We start from the raw sequence: 19,161 nt of genomic DNA, 5'->3' as shown, positions 1-19,161 counted from the left end.
CAATGCACTTGTGCACTGCTGACTGGGATATGCTACACAGGTCGCCTGCGCAGCCCTGAAACGAGCCGCTGGCATAGAAGTTCAGAGCAACAGTAACTTTCAGGGCCACAGGAAATGGGTAACCTCTCAGTCCATGTGGTGCCAACTCTTGTATCACCTGGCACAGCTGGTCAACCATCCTCCGGGACAGGTACTTTCTTCTCCGGCACTGGACCTCTGACATCAGGAGGTAGGAAGTTCTATGTTGAAAACCCATGGCCGGTAGTGTCTCCTCCGAGGTTCTGCCATCTGTGGCCCTGCTCCCAGAAGATCAAAGGGCCCTCCTCTGCAGGACGCTGGTGGTGACATCCATGTCACTGCTGCTGGCCAATCGCAATTAAGATAATTGCCAGTCCGACTGGCTCCATGATTCTTCGGAATCAAAAACTGAAAGGAAGAGAACATCAAAGTCAGCGATGAGGAGTCCTGACAACACCCTGACCCTCAGCCCTCTCAGGATCTGGTATATTCACCCCTGCACATCCCCCTATGTGAGCACCTTTCCACTGAGCCTCACTCCCTCCCCTGCCACATAATAGCCATTTCCCCACAGTTGCCCCTCTCAACTCCACCTAAATGATGCGCTTCAACCCTTGAGAGCCTCAGTGATCCATGTGCCCCCCCCCCCTTCTCCTTGGGGGCGGAGTGAGAGCAGTTGAATGCATTCAATGGACCTGCATTCTTATGCCATGGGGGAGCAAGACACTGCCCCCCGTCATCCCTTCACGGGGGTGACTGATGAGTAAATTCACCATAATGTCTTGCATTGGGGTCCACATATGTGTCACCTCTCTGTTATGTAGAAGTGAGTATGAGTCTTGGAGTTCAGTACTTTGGGGCGAGGCTTCCAAATATTTTGCCCAACATAAATAACCAAGTGAACTGAACCAAATAAACTGGGGAGAATATGGTGGTACAGTAGTTAGCACTGCTGCTTCACTTCGACGAGGACCCAGGTTCGATCCCGGCTCTGGGTCACTGTCTGTGTGGAGTTTACACATTCTCCCCATGTCTGCATGGGTCTCACCCCTACAACCCATAAAACTTGTGCAGAGTAGGTCAATTGGCCACACCACACTCATCCTTAATTGAAAAAAAAAGAATTGTGTACACAATTTTTTTTAAAAATCAAATAAACTGAAGGACATATTAAAAGAACAGTCCCTTAAAGGGAAATTGCCTTAAACATGAAGTGAATCACAAATGAGACTGAAAACATCAAACTAAAAAGGTCAATAAGGTGCCCCAGCCTTAAATATTGGGCACCATCAGTGGCACACTCAAGCATTGCAATGCTGACTAAATTGACACAATTGACTCGTCAAGGAAGGATCAGGGTCCTGACAAAGCAACTAGCTTCCCCTTGTGGCAGGCAAGAGGCACACCTGATACATGTGAAGACTGAAATGTCAACTTCATCCTTAGCTGGCACCTTCATTCCCCCAGCTTACATGGGCTGTGGATTAAGCATGGCTTCCAACTTGAAGAGCCAGCCACCCAGACTCTAATCCCTGACAGCCTGGCCTCCATAACCAGTGACTTTGAACTTCCAGACAACTCATGGCCGCTGGCTTCACAGTGCTGCCTCTGTCTGGAGGTTCATTCTCACTGCCGTCGTCCTCCCCGCTGTGTGAGGCACTTCAGGCCTCATGAGACTGGAAAACATCCCTTGCCAGTGTCCCCCACTCTGGGTCATGGAAACTCACAGTCGTCCCCCGTGCTGACTCAATGGATTCACCTGCTCCCACCCACCTTCCAGCTGCCACTCTGGAAGAGCAATCCGTCACTGGTTATATAGCCACAAGGAGGACACTGGAAGCGCTGATTGCATGTCAATTGTCAACCTCCTTAAACCTAGAGGCTTTCAGGAATGAAGGGCCGTTAAGGCTTGTGAGTCCTTCCCGCTCCCTGGGATGCTGATGGTGGACCACAGCCCCACCACTCTCCCCAGCCCCGTCCGCTGCGTCCTTTGTGACTGGAACCATGGAGCGTAATGGAAACCTGAGCATTGGAAGAACAGTATAGAAACAGGTGAAATTGCCACCTACAGACCAGATTTTTAAAAGTTGGCACCTTCAGACTGAAAAACCTGATTTTTTTTCAAGCTAGTCTGTCAAGCCTGCAGCTTTGGCTGCTCAGTCTTGAGAAACTCCACTTACAACACATAGCCAGTGATGTGTTAGGCAGGTTGGTTCGACGTTGACTGCAACTGGATGCAGTGAAGCTAGAAACAGACGTCTGGCACAGGAGATGATCCAACACTGTTTTATTTAACTAGTGGACTGCTGTACATGTTCAGCTGTGGGTTGACATTCTACTAATCTAACTGATGACCTCTTACTGGCTTGACCACACTTACTAGCTGCCGCATGGTAATAGTGCTCACTAGCTTGTGCACTCTGACTGTCTCAGTAGCTGGGTCCTGAGAGAGGGAGAGTCTTAATGCCCTGTGGGCTTTATAGTGGTGGTCTCCTGTCTGGTGATTGGTTGTTCTGTGTTGTGTGTTCATTGGTCATCTGTGTGTCAATCACTGCCTGTCTGCATCTCATTATATACATGATTGAATATTATGACATCTCCCTTTTTTTTAATAAATTTGGAACGTGGAGGTATATACATGCCTGACTATGTACAAGTGGCAAGTGGTGAGTTAATGAATGTATGTACATGGGAAGGTGTCTATCGTGCAGATACAGAGCAAACTGAACAAAATTTACAGGAGTTAAGTCTATAGATTCAGTCTTTGAGGCGGGCGACGAATTCTTGTTGATCGCCGCAGAGGTGGAGCAGGAGACGCCAGCCCTTGGACAGACGGGATTGCTGCCATTGCGGTGGTCTCGTGGACAGACGGGATCACTGGCAGATCGGTACCCTCGTGGCAGGAGACATCCGGAGGAAGCATCCTGGCGGAGCAATGCGGTCAGGTGGTGGCGGGGAACACTCCGCAGCGCCCTCCTGTTGCGCCAGAAAATGGAGCCGTTGGCCATTTGAACAATGAAAGACCTTGTGGCGGCCTTCCTGACAACAACAGCTGAAGCTGACCAACCTCCCTCAGCCAACTGGATACGAACAACATCTGCTGGAGCCAGCGCAGGCAGGTCCATGGCATGAGCATCATACGTGATCTTCTGCTGGTGCCTGGAACGCTGCACGTTTTGCAGCACTGTGAGGTGGTCAAGGTCTGGAATATGGATGGCTGGAACAGTCGTCCTCAGGTTGTGGTTCATGAGCAGCTGCGCCGGAGACAAACCAGTCAACAGAGGGGCTGCCCTGTATGCCAGCAGCGCCAAGCTGAAATCAGAGGCTGAGTCTACAGCCTTGCACAACAACCGCTTGACAATATGGACCCCTTTCTCGGCCTTCCCGTTTGATTGCGGGTAATGGGGACTGGAGGTGATGTGTCTGAAGTTGTAGGATCGTGCAAATTCGGACCACTCCTGGCTGTAGAAATATAGACCATTGTCACTCATTACTGTGAGTGGTATCCCGTGCCTGGCAAACGTCTCTTTGACGGCTTTGATGATTGACTACGACATGAGGTCCGACAATTTCACCACTTCCGGGTAACTGGGGAAGTAGTCGAGCAGGAGCATGTAATCACGCCCATTGGCGTGAAAGAGGTCTACCCCACTTTAGACCACAGAGAGATCACAATCTCGTGCTGTTGCAGCGTTTCTTTGCCCTGAGCCGGTTGAAACTTCTGGCAGGCTGGGCAGTTGAGGACCATGTCAGCAATGTCCTGGTTGCTGCCCGGCCAATAAACCGCCTCCCGAGATCTGCGTCGACATTTTACGTCCACAAGGTGACCCTCATGGATCTGTCTGAGCATCATAGCTTGCATGCTTTGAGGAATGACGATCCTATCCAGTTTAAGAATGATTCCCTCAACGACCGTTAACTCGTCCTTAACGTTAAAGAACTGGGTACATTGCCCCTTTTGTCAGCCATGGACGAGGTGTTGCATCACGCGCTGCAGTAGAGGATCTTTGGCAGTTTCTTTGCGTATTTGGACCACTCGTTCATCAGTGGCTGGTAGGCTGCTGGCACACAACTGCACCTGTGCCTCTATGTGGCAGATGAAGTAGCCCTGTTCACACGGCGTGGTGACGGATTGGGATCAGGCATCCGCGACGATCAGCTCCTTACTCAGTGTGTACATGAGTTCGAAGTCATATTGGCAGAGACAAAGAAGAATTCGCTGTAGCCGAGGTGTCATGTTATTTAAATCCTTCTGGTTTATGTGGACTAAAGGCCTGTGGTCTGTTTCCACCGTGAACTTCGGCAGGCCGTATACGTTGTCATGAAACTTGACTATTCCTGTCAGGAGACCCAAGCACTCCTTTTCGATCTGGGCATACCATTGCTCAGTCGGCGTCATGGCCCTGGAGGCATATGTCACTGGAGCCCAGGACGAGAAGTCGTCTCGCTGGAGGAGCACCGCCCCAATGCCGTCCTGGCTTGCGTCAGTAGATATCTTGGTGTCCCTGGTTGGGTCAAAGAACACCACTACTGGGGCTGTGGTGAGCTTCACCTTCAGCTCAAGCCACTCCTTTTCATGTGCGGGCAGCCACTGGAACACTGTTAACTTCTTTATGAGATGCCGGAGGGCCGTGGTGTGGGTTGCCATATTGGGAATGAATTTCCCAAGAAAATTTACCATCCTGAGGAAGAGGAGGACCGCGTTCTTATCCTCCAGGGTCTTCATGCATTGATCGCCAGCACATTGTCGGTGTCAGGTTGCACACCCTGCTGTGAAATGTGGTCACCCAGAAACTTGATAGCGGATCGACCAAATGAGCATTTGGCCCTGTTGAGCTGGAAGCCATTTTCATGAATCTGCTGGAAGACCTGTTTGAGGCGAGCGATGTGATCCTCGGGCTTTGTGGACCAGATGATCACGTCGTCCACATAGACTCGCACCCCCTCGATGCCCTCCATCATTTGCTCCATGATGCGATGAAATACTTCGGAAGCTGATATGATACCGAAGGGCATGCGGTTGTAGCAATAGCGGCCGAACGGAGTGTTAAATGTGCACTGCTTCCGACTGGACGCGTCCAGCTGTATTTGCCAGAAGCCACAGGAGGCATCCAGCTTGGTGAAGAATTTGGCATGAGCCATGTCACTGGTTAATTCTTCACGCTTCGGGATCGGGTAGTGCTCTCGCATGATGTTGCCGTTCAGGTCTTTGGGATCAATGCAAATGCGGAGTTCACCAGAGGGTTTTTTTATGCAGACCATGGAGCTGACCCAGTCTGTTGGTTCCATGACCTTTGAGATGATGCCCTGGTCTTGGAGGTCTTGTAACTGCTTTTTCAGACGATCCTTGAGAGGAGCTGGCACCCGGCGTGATGCATGGATCACTGGGGTGGCGTACGGCTTGAGCAATATCTTGTAGCGATATGGGAGCATGCCCATTCCATCAAATACGTTGTGGTATTGTGTGAGAATGTCGTCTATCTCGTCCTGGAGATCGGGCGATCACATCGGGCGAGGCAGTCGCCGGTGTCGAGGACATGGTGTGGACACGCTGGACCAGATTCAGGAGCTTGCAGGCGCGAACGCCGAACAGGGACACCCTGTCAGGCTGGACGATCACGAATCGTAATGTTGCCTTGATTGCCTTGTGAGATACCCCCAGCTGACACGATCCACTGGCAGCTATGGCATTGCCATTGTAGTCAAGGAGCTGGCAGGCTGGTGGAAGAATGCCTGGTTGATCACGGATGCTGTCGAGATCTGATTGTGATATGAGGTTCGCAGACGTGCCAGTGTCCAATTTAAATCGGATGCGAGCCTGGTTGACTGTGAGGACAGCACACCACTCGTCGTCAGGATCCACACTGAGGATCGAAAGGCGGTTTGCAGGTGCAGTGGAGATCAGCTCGCATGTGGTTATGATACCCACCCGATATGGAAACTTGAGGCAGTCAGCATCGGGGTCTGTTGGGCTGTCAGGATCAGAATCCTGCATGCCTTGTTGTACCAAGCGGACAGTTCTGCGCCGTGTCTGCGATTGCTGGCTGATAATTGGTGGAGCGGCCCTGCAGCAGGCCATGTAATGGCCAGGCTTCCCACACTGTAGACATCGCCGTCCTTTGGCTGGACATTGCCGCTTTAAATAGGCGGAGCCACAATTCGGACACGTCATGACGCTGACGTCAGCGTGTTCCGTGCTCCATCGTGCATGCGCAGTACGGTCGGCCGACGTATGCACCTGCGCATTAGGGTTTTCGGCATCGTCGTCCACCCTGTTGTGGCGCGCATGCATAGGGACCCGGGAAAAGCGCGCAAAACAGCCACTCTCCTCGATGCTGAGGCCTTGCATTTTTGCAACGGCCTGCACCCGTTCTGCCTTGTGGGAGGCCAGTTTTGCAGTTTCTGCCGCCCTGATGTGGAAGTAATGATTCTTGGCATGCTCATGGACAACGCACGTCTCAATAGTAACGGAAAGGGTCAACTGTTTGATTTTGAGGAGCTGCTGCCGCAGGGAGTCGGAGTGGACCCCGAAAATGATCTGATCCCAGATCATGGAATCAGCCGTCGAGTCATAATTACATGACTGCGCGAGGATGCGGAGATGGGTCAGGAAGGACTGAAAAGGTTCATCCTTCCCCTGAAGCCTCTGTTGGAAGATGCACCGTTCAAAGCTCTCATTCACCTCAATGTCGCAGTGGCTGTCGAATTTAAGCAGAACTGTCTTGCACTTGGTCTTGTCTTCGCCATCGGCAAATGTAAGCGAGTTGTAGATATGGATGACGTGATCCCCCGCGGTTGAGAGAAATAGCGCAATCTTCCTGGCATCCGATGCTGCCTCGAGGTTGGAGGCCTCGATATACAGGAGGAACTTTTGCTTGAAGATTTCTCAATTGGTGGCAAGGTTGCCGGAGATGCGGAGCTGCGGTGGAGGCTGGATGTTTTCCATATCGCTGGATAGCTACTTGCTGGTCATTGCAGATTCACTCGAGATAGGTTCGTCAGGATTAATAGCACTCTGGTACCCTGATGTATTAGGCAGGTTGGTTCGACGTTGACTGCAATTGAATGCAGTGAGGCTGGAAACAGATGTCTGACACAGGAGATGATCCAACACTGTTTTATTTAACTAGTGGACTGCTGTACATTTCAGCTGTGCATTGACACTCTACTAATCTAACTGATGACCTCTTACTGGCTGGACCAGACTTACTAGCTACCACATGATAATAGTGCTCACTACCTTGTGCACTCTGACTGTCTCAGTAGCTGGGTCCTGAGTGAGGGAGTGTCTTAATACCCTGTGGGCTTTATAGTGATGGTGTCCTGTCTGGTGATTGGTTGTTCTGTGTTGTGTGTTCATTGGTCATCCTGTGTGTCAGTCACTGCCTGTCTGCATCTCATTATATACATGAGTGGATATTATGTCAGCCAGGGTATCACGTGGCCCCTAGATCCTGGTGTTTGGCATTGTCTGCCACAGCGCACCCCCTTCCCCATCCCCCTCTCCCACCCCCTCTCCCATACCCTGTAGTCAATAGAAGGTGTAATTTCAGAAGTGGTTTCACAGTATGAATTCCTGCTGAAGGGAGGATTTCCCACTCACGGTCATTTCCATTTGAAGAACTTTCCAGAAGCAAGTTCATACATGGAGTAATCCTTGAAGGCCACCTGATCCCTACAGCCATCTCGGGTCAAGGTAGATTGTCCACATGCAAGGGCAGCCCGGTGGCACAGCGGTTAGCACTGCAGCCTCACGGCGCCGAGGTCCCAGGTTCGATCCCGGCTTTGGGTCACGGTCAGTGTGGAGGTTGCACATTCTCCCCGTGTCTGCGCAGGTTTCGCGCCCACAACCTAAAGATGTGCGGGGTAGATGGATCGGCCACATTAAATTGCCCCTTAATTTTTAAATGAATTGGGCACTCTAAATTATTTTTTTAATTGTCCAAATGCTATGTTGTTCTTTTCCTTTTAAAGTAAAAAAGTGACCATTATCATATGCTTGTGGGCATGTGACACAAGTGCAGCAGTCCACAGCCCAAAATTGCCCATAATTTTAAACACATTTGGCAATCTTAAGGTACGTTTTCGCTACAAGTGCAGCATCAGTGCAAAGCTGTTTTCCTTCCAGGCTGGACTTTAATCGTTTTTTACATTGCTCAAATTTAGATCTGCTGCACAGCAAAAAAAAAACACCTTGTACTGATGGCAAGCTTGTCGTGTAAATACACCTTAAATCAAATGCAGCTCAAAGGTGGCTGAATCAGTGAAATGAAAAACAATCATGTTGGTGTTACTGTGCGGCTGAGAGGATGTTCCGAGGTATTGGCCATGATTGGGTGGTTGCAATGACAATTAAACTGTCAGCCTTCCCAGTAATTATTCCTCTGAAACTGACAGCAACCTCCGGAATCTGTATATGTGCACTTCAACAGAAAAATCCATTGTTTGCTATCAGTGATTCTATGCTTTCCCAGAGGATATGCTGTTGAAGGCCCTCCCAGACTATGATCACTTAGAAATTACTGAACCAACAAGAACTTGTACTTTTACTCAATTAGTCTCACTGTAATAAGATTCTTGAAAAAGCTACACTTTGTTGAATCAGGTGTAACAAGATTTTTAATAGTGTACTAAATTCATAATTACTGATGAACAGCACCAGTGATCCCGAAAAACTAATTTTACATTCATGGGGTGACAAATTTCCCCATTATGATAAAAATGCACATTCTTAACATAACTTTTGAAAATATTATTTCTGATATTCAAGCTTCTACCTTCATCCCATATGCGCATTTATCGCTGCAAAGTTTTACTTCCTGCTTGGTCTCTTATGCACCTACTTTAATAAGGACCCCGCGAGTCCACACCAAGTAAATATAAATAATTTAAATTTATTTACAATAATTATATATACACTTCCCAGTATATCCTAACCAGGTTTCCTCTCTGATCAGTGCTTTACTGGCCGACCTATCATACAATGGTCAATGGAGTTCCCCGCCCCTCAACAAGGGAGCAGGTAGATAGATAGAGAAATATAGCACAGAACAGGCCCTTCGGCCCACGATGTTGTGCCGAAATTTTGTCCTAGGTTAATCATAGAATTTTGGACACTAAGGGCAATTTATCATGGCCAATCCACCCAACGTACTCCGCGAAGACCACAGGGGAGGTAATTATTCCCATCCCCTAAGCCCCATGCGGGATATTACACCTACTTAATGTGATTGGCTGCTTACCTTGCTCGATGACACCATTGTAGCCGGATACCTTCAGATCTCCTTGAGATTCAAACTGACATAAGGAAAGGAAAATCCATGCTGCCAAGATCGCCAAATCTTATTCCATACCTTTCTTTGAGGTGAGCAGCATGTGCCACCATTTTTCTCTTGACCATGAAAGCCAGCCCATCAAATTCAAGAGGGCAGAGGACATAAGAACATAAGAACTAGGAGCAGGAGTAGGCCATCTGGCCCCTCGAGCCTGCTCCGCCATTCAATTAGATCATGGCTGATCGTTTGTGGACTCAGCTCCACTTTCCGGCCCGAACACCATAACCCTTAATCCCTTTATTCTTCAAAAAACTATCTATCTTTACCTTAAAAACATGTAATGAAGGAGCCTCAACTGCTTCACTGGGCAAGGAATTCCATAGATTCACAACCCTTTGGGTGAAGAAGTTCCTCCTAAACTCAGTTCTAAATCTACTTCCCCTTATTTTGAGGCTATGCCCCCTAGTTCTGCTGTCACCCGCCAGTGGAAACAACCTGCCCGCATCTATCCTATCTATTCCCTTCATAATTTTAAATGTTTCTATAAGATCCCCCCTCATCCTTCTAAATTCCAACGAGTACAGTCCCAGTCTACTCAACCTCTCCTCATAATCCAACCCCTTCAGCTCTGGGATTAACCTAGTGTGACAGAAGACATTCAGTCTGAATCTCTGCATGAAATGCAAGACCTGGGAGAGTTTGAAGATTACTTGTGACCGGTTTGCTTCTCCTAATGAACAGTTTAATAAAACTTTAATAGCCACAGTTTCAAATTGTCATGATGAGTACAGAGACATTTTGCCTCCATCAAAACATAAGTAAAAATAAAATCTGTTTGAACCATTGTTTAACAAAGAATACAAAATATCTTCTGATTATTTCTCAGGATAAGACTGGAAATATTATTATGAATTTGTACCAAAATTCTGTAGTAATTCAAGATAATTGAGCTTGGCTGTCAAATCTACTGTGCAAATCCTTACGCAGTCCCAATAATTTAAGAAAATCATAGCTAATTAGGGCTTTATTTTTCAAGAGCTAGATTTAACCGGCGAATTACAATTGCACAAAAATTATTTTACAGATGTTCCTTATCACTTATGATACACATATCATAAACAAGTAGTCTTAATAAATGCTACATTAATTATACTGCTTTGTCATTCTACACAGAGCAGATGAAGCCACTGCTTCCCAATTAGTTGCTTTTTTATATTTCATTATTTTGTAGCTTGTAAACTTTGAACTAAAAGATAATTGTTTCATAATAAATCCAAAGTCAGTGCATGGAATTTTAAGCAGCAGTTTCACCTTTGTAAAACCCTTGTGGGATTCTTTAAAGCTTTTTTAACAAGTCCAAGTTTAATGTGTATCACTTGTATAATGGATATGTGACTCACATTGCCAATATCATTGTGGCACTTGAGCATAACAATGTTGTCACAATGCAGCAATGATGGAAATAAAGTCCAGTTCTGTTATCCCAAGGGAACAATTATTCCTTCCTCTCCTTTTATCAAGCACACAATCCACAATAGCATCTTTTTCGAAGGCATCGTTCATGAATATCACAGTATGCTGCACTTCTTGGCTTCCAGCCATGCAATGCCTCAATGTCAAAATTCTCATGTTTAATTTCAAGTTCCTCCATGTCCCATCCTCCCTTTCTCTGTAACGTCTCCCAGCCCTATAAATCTCCCACGCCCTCTGCACTCCACCAAGTCTCGCCTCTTGAGTATTCCTGATTTTTGTAGCTTCACCATTGGAAGCTGTGTGTTCAGCTGCCCAAACACAAAGTTTTGGAATTCCCACTAAATCACTCCATCCCGCTGCCTCTCTATCCTTCTTTAAGACCCTCTTGGTGGCACATTGGTTAGCATTGCTGCCTCACAGCAGCAGGAACCTGGCTTCAATTCTGTCCTTGGGTGACTGTGTGGAGTTTGTACGTTCTCCTCGTGTCGGCGTGCGTTTCGTCCGGGTGCTCTGGTTTCCTCCCGCAGTCAAAATACGTGCAGGGTAGGTGGATTGGCCATGCTAAATTCCCCTTAGTGTCCAAAGATGCACAGGTCAGATGCATTGGCCATGCTAAATTGCCTGTTAATGTCCAATGCACGGATTTACAGGATAGTGCGCGAGGAGTAGGCATAGGTAGAGTGCTCCTTCGGAGGGGTTGTGCAGGCTCGATGGGTCGAATTGTCTCTTTCTGCACTGTAGGGATTCTATGGATTTTTACTGCCTCAATACACCTTGAGATATACATGCAAATTATTTTCATCACTGTTTCATAATGAGAAGTGTTTGTGATTCCTGATTTGGATATCCTGATTTCAATTATATGATTTTTGGGAAGGAAGCCAAGCATTTCCGACATGAAGAAGAAACTGAAGGCCAATGGATATACTTTAATAGGATCTCAATTAACCAATAGGTTTATTACTGTGTTTTATTTTGTGTAATGTCTTTCATGCATGACAAAGTTTTTGTCTGTGTAAGCTGTGAGAAGTAGCTTCATAACTATCAGCATTTCCTGGTTTGTCCCAGTGGTTTTCTTCAAGAGAACATGGCAACATTTATAAATGTCATTTCAGTGGAAAAAGATATAGGAATTTGCAAACAAACTGGGCATGCATGATTAAGACGACTGCTTGTATGGATGATAAACACCAACACAGGCTGATTGGATCAAGTCGCCTGGTTCTATGGTGTAATTTAATTGTAATATTACATAATTACGCAGTGGGGTGACACAGTGGTGAGCACTGCTGTCTCACAGCACCAGCGACCCAGGTTCAATTCCAACCTTGGGTGACTGTGTGGAGTTTTGCACTTTCTCCCCATGTCTGCGTGGGTTTCCCCCGACTGCTCCAGTTTCCTCCCACAGTCCAAAGGTTAGGTGGTTACGACAAGACGAAAGAAGAGTGTAATCGAGGCTTCATTAAGCAGATATGTGGAGCCTCCTGCAGCTGCTGCCGAAATGGCTGCAGCTCGGTGAGCCCACACATTTATACTCCGCCTACTGGGCGGAGCCAGCAGGCAGGGATCTACCTCCGTACCTGTATTACAGGAGCCTTACCGTATTACACCTCATATGTGATATATACAACAGTGGTGGCTACCACAGGTAGATTGGCCATGATCAATGTGCAGGGTTATGGGGATAGGACAGGCAGTGTGCCTGGGTAGAGTGCTCTTTCAGAGGGTTGGCACAGACTCGATGGGCTGGATAGCCTCCTTCTATCTGGTTGATTGCAGATTTTTGTTCAGTGGGGAGGTTTTAATGTTTAAATACATTATTAACCTCTCTACTACTTCAATTTTGCTAATGTTTATTATAACAAGGTACTTTCTGTGTCAGGTCACTCATAACTTTAATCAGCACACAATTTAGGTTCCTTGGACAATCCTGGATTTTCTAGTTAATTAAATTTGACTTATTTTAAGCTGTCTCGTGTATTATTTCAGAAGGGCTAAAAATAAGCATTTCTGTTGTAGTTTGTACCCACTTCAATGGCTCAATAATGTAATGTATTGTGGTTATGCTATGTACAAAGACAAAAAAAAACAGGTTCGTCACAATCCCAGTAACAAAGAAGAATAAGATTTTTCTACTTTGGAAGGTGTGGATTTATTTATTTTTTCTCCTGCTCTGCTATGCTAGTATAGGTTATGTATGGGTTTGTTCTGATGATTTGTCAAATTTTATTCTGTATTGCTCCATAGTTGATGTTGGCAGTGTGTGCAGAAGGTCTTCATATATGAGTTTTAGTTTAATTGTAATTCTGTATATAAAAACAACCAATTATTTTCTCATCATGATCTCCAAAGCCAATCATATGCAGGGTAAGCTAGTGCTCCATCTATTCCATTCATCCCTGTACGCACTAGATATAGGAATCCTGGTGGGACAACTTAATCCTCATGTTTCTGCTTTGTTATTTAAAGGTACACAATTACTATAACTTAGGCAATTCATCCAGCGTATACAATTACTGCCAAAACCTTTCCTTTATTCAGGACACATAATTACTCTGCAACAGGCAATCCATTCAGTTCAGACAATTGCTATCTGGCCTTTTTTGTATCCAAGGTGCAAGCAATTACTTTTTGCAACATGCAGCTTTTTTCCATCTGTACAGTTACAGCAATACAATCATCAAATGTGGTACATATATTTTCTCAGTCACATCTGTACAACAGCATGATCTGCACTGTGCTATACTAAATCCTTCAATACAGATAGCGCTATTGAATGTCTTCATTCATGCGATGGCAGCATTAATCCAAATACGTTTGGCCAATTAAATATAAGCTATGCTATGCACAGGCTAAATTATTATAAATTAGTAACACTGCAAGACCTGCCTGGGTTTCTGGAAAACTTGATTGAGTACAATAGAACCATCGAAATTCCTACAGTGCAGAGGGCCATTAGGCCCATCAAGTTAGCACTGACCCTCTGAAAAAGCACCCTCCCTCGGCCCACAAAGATTGTGTGAAAATGCAAGACGTATTGGGAAATGTAATGAATAATTTTGGACAAGAAAAGATTATGCATAGGGCAGCATTTTGAGCCCGAGTCAGCCATCAGTGATGTGGGCCCAAAACTTCACGAGAATAGGGAAACAAGATTCTCCCTGGCGAGATATCATTTACCAATTTGTCACACCCTCGTTTGTGATGTAATGAGGTTCTTGCCCAAGAAGGCCAGGAACCGCATTTTAATAAATGATAAGATCATTCGCGAGCCATCCAGCTGTCACTTACCCCCTCATTTAATATTCAAACAACTCTATATAGACGTTACCCTGGCAATCTCGCCTCCGAGGGGCATTTTGGATGTGAGTGTGCAGGTCGTCACTACTAACCAAGAAGTCCAATAGAAGGGGGGGCAACGGAGAGGATGAGGGGAGACCAGCTAAGTCAGTCTCGGGGATGGGGTGGGTTGTGTCCCTGTTCTTTGGGCCTCCATTATTGTGGCGCTATTAGTAACCAATGGGCCTGGCACCTGGTGGTGGGGAGGCAGGACATAGTGTGGACTTTGCGCATCTCGAGTCACCCTTGCTAGAGTTTAAACAATGGTTCCTCGGAGGGATTGCCTTTCTGAGGTGGAAACTAAAAGTTGGTGGAGCAGGAACATCCACAGGGCCAGCACAGTGGGTGACTGCGCGGTACCAAGGTGGGGTTCAGTGATGCTCCAGGTTGTCTAGGCAATGGAGGTCTGTGACATGGGGTGCTGATTAGCTCCATCAGGGCAATAGGACCCTGACACAGAGGGGACAACAAGTCCAGTCATATTTATCCCTCACCCTCAGGCTGCAAGGGACAGCTTTAGTGCATCAGCAGTGTGGATGGGCACTGCCTATGGATCAGTATGCCAGTCCATCGAGGAGGTTATCATGGGCGGATGGGTGTACAAGAAACCTTGTATGATCTGTTATCCATGAGACCTGGGGGAATGCAGGTTAAAGCTAAGGATCAGGTTGAATGTAATCTGGAGCTTTGAAATAAATCAGATGAACTTCACCTCCTCAGGGGAAGCCACTTTGCTAATAACATCTCTGACCCCTCCTTGATGAGTCTGTTGAGTCAGTATTGTAACCCATGGTTGCTTCTGACTGGCATATTCCAGTTAACCCTTTGAGAGCTGAACCCCCAAGCATTCAACTCCATGGCGTGCACTAACCTCTCGATAAGAGGGAGGTGACACAGGTTTCGAAAAGGTAACAGAGCTCAGCAGGGAATGCAGAAATTCAATGTGTTGTGGTAGCATCCCCACCCCCAAGCCCCCCCCCCCCCCCCCCCCCACCTCTGCCCTGGGTCAAGTAAATGTATTCATGTTCCCTCAGTCCTCACCCTGTCAGGGGTTCTGTGGGTGACCAAGGCTAATCAAGGTAGATGCCCATCTGTCACGGGGAGTTGAGAGAGGCTCGTATGGGGACATGGCCATCGTGTGTGAAAGTGCGGGAGTGAATCTCATTGGAAAGGCGCTCACATAAGGGAATTTAAAAAAAAAAAAATTTGCTGTCCCCAATTCATTTTTTCCAATTAAGGGGAAATTAAGTGTGGCCAATCCACCTAGTCTGCACATCTTTGGATTGTGGGGGCGAAACCCACGCATACACTGGAAGAATGTACAAACTCCACACGGACAGTGACCCAGAGCTAGGATCAAACCTGGGACCTCGACGCCTTGAGGCAGCAGGGCTAACCCACTGTGCCACCGTGCTGCCCTAAATAAGGGAAGTCTAAGTGTGGATGCCCCATTTCTTGACAGGGCAATGGGCCAAGCATTGACAGTACACCTCGTTGCTGTTTCCTCCCTTTCAGTTCTTAGACTGTGAGGATGATTGAGCCAGTGGAGTTGGCTGTTCTTCTGATTGCAGTGTACCAGGAGAGAGGGCATCAGTGTGCGGGCTGCACATGGACAGGACCAGCGCCTGACAGAGGAGGGGAAGGCAGGGCCCATTGGGTTATCGAGAGCAAGGCCACACATTGAAGTGGCTCAAAGGCTATTGGGCATGGGTGTACTGGAGGAGACCAGAATACCTCCAGATAACGGAGAACCAGTGCTGGTAATGACTGCATCTGTCCTGAGGAACAGTGGACCACCTGTGCCAGGTAATGCAGGAGTTGGCACCACATGGACTGGGAGGACACCCATTGCCTGTAGCCCTAAAGGTTACAACGATGTTGTAATTTTTAGCTAGCAGCTCATTTCAGTGCTGCACAAGTGACCTCTGTGGCATCTCCCAGTCCACCGCACATAAGAGCATAAGGGAGATGACCAATGCGCTTGTTGCTCGGGTTCATGACTACATAAACTTTGACCGGGACGAGGCTAGCTAGGACATCGGAGCTATGGGCTTCGTCCGTCTGGCTTGACTGCCCCAAGTGCAGGGTCTAATTGACTGCACTCATTTGGCTCTGCATTCCCCATGATGGCATGAGGCTTCCTTCTTGAAGGGAAAGGGATTCCACTCCCTCCATGTGCGGTTCCTCTCTGGCCATGCCAAGCTCATTTTGCAGACGTGTGTGCCCGGTTGCCGGGGAAAGTCCGTGACAGCTAAATTCTTGGTGCTCTGATAGCCCATTGTCTTCGAAGAAGACCAGTGACTGGAGGGATGTCTCATTGGGGAGCCATCAACCAGAAGATGGTTGATGACACCGGTGCGGAGGCCACCAACACCCGCTGAGACCTGTTATATGTATGATGGTAGAGCAGGTGGTTGGACTGGTCAAGATGCGGTTCTGGATCCTGGACCAGTCAGGAGGAGAGCCTCTTCTTCCAGACCAACAACATCATGGAGAACGAGCAGCAGACGGTCATACTATTGGTTGCCTGTAGAGCGCACACATTCGGGGTAATCCGGAGTCTCATGATACTGGCAGCACCAGATACAAAATCGTTCAAACACCTCATGGCCTTTGTGGCGCAACACTTTAGCCTGACCTGGTCAGTGATCGTTCAAAGGTTATCTTTTTAATACAGGAAAGAGGTTCCTCGATGAGTTCGTCACCGAGTTCATATCACGTCTACGGAAGATAGCCGGGTTTTGTGAGTATGGAACTGGGTTATCAGATATGCTCCACGATCGTTTGGACTGCGGGGTAAATAATGTGGAAAGGCAAAAAAACCTTTGGCCGAAACCTCCCTGACTTTTCAACAGGCACTGCAGATCTCTTTGTCCTGAGAATGCACAGAACATGGCATCAAGGAAATACAAGGGATGGAGGTGAACGTTTTGGGGCGCACCCCTTGTGGTATCCCAACACCCTATTCCGACCACTGTCGCGACTTCAGCCTCTCGGTGAAGAGCCAGCCGGCGAGACATGGGATGCTCCCGGACTTGGTTGAATGTAATTCCGGCCAGTGTGTGACGTGGGCTCTGATCTCGATGCGACCGCAGGCAGCAGAAGGGCCAACGCTCCAGGCACCTCGGTTAGGGTAGGCGTCGCCTCGGATCGGGCCTTGCATCTGGATGACCTAGAAGAGGCCAAGGATGAGGCTCAGATGCAGCGGAACTGTTTAGCAGTGCCCCATGTGGCCCCTATTCATGTCCTGATGCACATGAATGCCCATATGCTCCAAATGGAGTTGGATACAGGAGCTGCTGTTTCTGAGGACCTTTGATCTTATTGAATGGGGTATGCATACTTTGGGTGGGAATCTCCAATATGGAGACTACGTTCTCCTGTCAGAGAAAAGAGCTGGTTTGACCCGCTTTGACAAAGGGTCATCTGGACTCGAAACGTTAGCTATTTTCTCTCCCAACAGATGCTGCCAGACCTGCTGAGATTTTCCAGCATTTTCTTTTTGGTTTCAGATTCCAGCATCCACAGTAATTTACTTTTATCTAATGTTTCCAAACATTAGGGTTTCACCGGTGTCTCTGTCGATTATCCTAGACCGAAAAATAAAAGGGCAAATAAAAATGTGTAAAAACTTACCTGACATCTGGGCAACTGGTCCAAGTTAGTGCTGCCCCAACATTTTTCATTGAGCAGTTCCAGCGCAGCACATGGCTTCAAGCAGGAAAAAAAAGTTGTCTGGCAGTTTGAACGGCGCGAGCTTCCAGCGCACTTTCAGGTCATCACGCCGCTCATGTGCGCACACCACCGAGAGGAAGTTACAGCCCTAGTAATAGAATTAAATACTATTTTGTCAACATTGTGCACTTGAGCATATGCAATGCTCCCCATGCTGCCAGGAATATCGTGAAGAGTATTGAGCAATCAAAAAATATGTGCTAAGAAAGGTACCTTTCCAAACACCATAATCCTTTATGTAAACTGTATTGCACCCTTTAATGTGGAACTGCAAGATATGTTTGCACTTGTTAAAGAATGCCTGGGTATGATGCTTTACAAAGGCCCTCAACATGCAAAGAAAAATGTTTTGATTAGGTTTTTCAACGTACCAAAAATGCAGCACTGTAGTGTCCTCGGGAAAAATGTTTTCAGATTGACATTTACTCCATTTTTATTTACTTTCTTTTCCAAATCTTTCACTACTGATGATTGGTCCATTTTTGATAAGAGCACACAGCTGATTCAGGGTCGAGCTGTAACATGAATCATTTGTGTGGGCTCAACAAATACCAGCTTGGCTATTACCCACTCGTTTACTAGTGGATTGGTGAAATTCTGACGAGTACCGTTTTACGTAACAACAAGTGGCTGGTCTGAAATTGTTATTTCTACTTCAGATAGGATTACCAAACTTTAGCTTTGTAACACATTGACCCAGGCGTTCATTTTAGCATGTAAAGCAAAGTGCCATAGTTTGTCACTGTCTATAAGCAGCAGACGCAAAAGCAGGTTTGAGCTCTACAAGCACATCAGCGGCTGACAGTTGTTAAAGATGCATGGAGGAAGTTCTTTCTACTGATATACTTGCTATACAATTGATTCTTTTTTTTGACACACCTTGGGTGGGATTTTCCAGTCCCACGCAAAGTCAGTGGACTTCTGGCTGGGCCGCCAAATCTCCAGCCCCAAAGGGGCCTGAAAATCAGGTTTTTAATCAAAGGCATAACTCAACTTGCAAAATGTATGTAAATCAGTTTTCCGAGTGAATGGAATAATTGAATAGAAGTTTACCATCGTAGAATTATCCCGTGATTTTAAAAATGCATGTCATCAGTACATGCATCTCTGAGACCACAGCACAAGGTCCGAGCAATTGAACTAATAAGATGCGTCCTTGGGCATTGCATGGTCCACAGTTCATGAGGTTTCATTCCTCGTTTTCTGCAAGCTGGTTTTCAAATCCAACTTTGCAATAGAGCTCTGCGAAAAATAAGATATGTGCAAGAGTTAGTGAAAAGTTCTGTCATAATAATGGATTTTGTTCCCTCCTTTTTCTTCT

The 19,161-nt window shown here is 46.9% G+C and overlaps 1 protein-coding gene across 3 annotated transcripts in view; it reads left to right on the top strand.

Moving 5' to 3' along the window:
- The window catches only part of LOC119953757 (alpha-1,6-mannosylglycoprotein 6-beta-N-acetylglucosaminyltransferase B-like), a 1,231,367-nt gene that overhangs the window by 774,679 nt on the left and 437,527 nt on the right, over positions 1 to 19,161 (top strand). The window lies entirely within an intron of this gene.

Source organism: Scyliorhinus canicula, chromosome 18 (assembly GCF_902713615.1).
Source record: "Scyliorhinus canicula chromosome 18, sScyCan1.1, whole genome shotgun sequence".
NCBI classification, from domain to species: domain Eukaryota; kingdom Metazoa; phylum Chordata; class Chondrichthyes; order Carcharhiniformes; family Scyliorhinidae; genus Scyliorhinus; species Scyliorhinus canicula.
The sequence above is the reverse complement of the archived record's forward strand: the minus strand, read 5'-3'. Positions and strand labels throughout refer to the sequence as shown.